Source organism: Phocoena phocoena, chromosome 15 (genome assembly GCF_963924675.1).
Source record: "Phocoena phocoena chromosome 15, mPhoPho1.1, whole genome shotgun sequence".
NCBI lineage: Eukaryota > Metazoa > Chordata > Mammalia > Artiodactyla > Phocoenidae > Phocoena > Phocoena phocoena.
Window position 1 is genome coordinate 762,501 of NC_089233.1, and position 1,733 is coordinate 764,233.

The following is a 1,733-nucleotide window of genomic DNA, read 5'->3' on the forward strand; positions in this document are numbered from 1 at the left end:
CCGGCGCCTGGTGCCCCTCACCAGCCTCTGGCTCCCTTCTCTCCGGCCGCCGAGCACTCTGCGCTCCCCTCCTCTGCTTTCCTGAGCCGGGATCGTCCTCCCCAGAAAGGGAGCGGGCCACTGCCGCGTGTGGGTGTTGCAGTAATGAAAAATCAGAGCAGTTAAATCGTAAAATTTGGATTAAGAAGCTTGAATTTAATACACACGCACCACATTTATTAAAGCATTAGAATAATTGAAATTTGCTGCTGCAGCCGTCCAATCTGTTTAAATAATTCTATGGGTGTCTTGTTGTGATAAAAGATTATCTAGAATTCTATTAAAGGCGCAGGAGCCTGCTTTGTAAATCCTATTTGGGGACTTTCAATAACTATCGATAATCTCATCTGCACAGAACCCCCCCGCCCTCCGCGTTATCGGAAACTTTGCAGCGTTTCCCAAGCAGCACCGGGAAGGCCAGACCGGCAGTGGACCCGGCACCTGCCGCTCGGCCCGGGGTTAGGGCGCACCTGGGGTGCGGGAGCGCCGGCGCCTGGGGGTCCAGCCCTCCGGCTCTGGCCGTGGCGCGGGGCAGGGCCCCCACGGGCCGCGCCTGGCGGGCCGGCCGGGAGGCCTTTGTTCGCCGCCCGAAGCCCCCGGGCTCCAAACCACGCGCCGGGCTGCGGGGGAGCGAGCGTGGGCGCCGCCGCTAATTGCTGCTGATTTTGTTTCATTAACTTTATTTACTCTTGAACCCCTTAATTGTTTCCCATTTATTTTTAGTAATTTTATAATGCACTAATAATCCCCCTCGGTCTGCGGACGCCTCCGCCCCCGCCTCCTCCCCTCCCTCCCCGGCTCGCTCCTCCTCCCTCCGCGCGGCCTCCCGGCTCCGCGGCCGCGAGGCCGCAGGCGTGGCCGGGCGCACCGGAGCCAGGGTGAACGGGAGCCTGGCGAAGCCGTGTCCTCCCGTGGGTCCTACTCCCGGAATTCTGCGGAGAGGGTAGCCGGCCAGGACAAGGGCTGGACTCTGCGTCCGAGCCAGAATGGTTCTGAATTGAGCTGCTTCTCCGATAGGAGGGAGCGCAGAGGCCCAGAGAGGGGAAGGGACTTGCCTAAGGTCACACAGCGTTCGCTGTCTGCTCTGGGCCGGGCCGGGGTGGGGTGGACCCGACCAGGCCCTCGCGGCTTGCGCTCCTCCCGGCTCCTCTAGCGGCCTGAGCGGGTTTGCAGAGCGCCCGAGCTCAGGGCTGGGCCGGGCAAGGACTCGACTCACCACCGCTCAGCCCCTTCCCTGGGGAGCCGGTGTCCCCGAGGCCCCCCGCCCCCCGCCCCCAGGAACTAGCCCCGTGCCTTGCCGGTTATTAGACAGCTCGAGGGACTGTCTGCGGGCCACCTCTTTCCTGCTAATTATCACCTTATGAAAAGTGTTTCATTAAGAAACTCTGCTTTTGATTAATTATCGACAGAATGCTGACCAGAAAGAAATGAAATTAATCTCTGACCCCGTCTGGGTAACACTGGAAATTCATCACATATCCTTTTAATATTGAAACACAGCGCAGAATTTTAATAGAAAATATTGTTTTTCCAAACCTCCAGTCTTTATTAATGCCCCTGGGCAGGGAATGATATTGCTGGCAATATAGCAGTCTTTGTTCATTTTAAATTTATTAAACATAATGCACTTCATTTTCAAACATTTTACTGTTTCTTTTTAATTTCACTCAGTGTAAGTACAGAATAAAACCTTT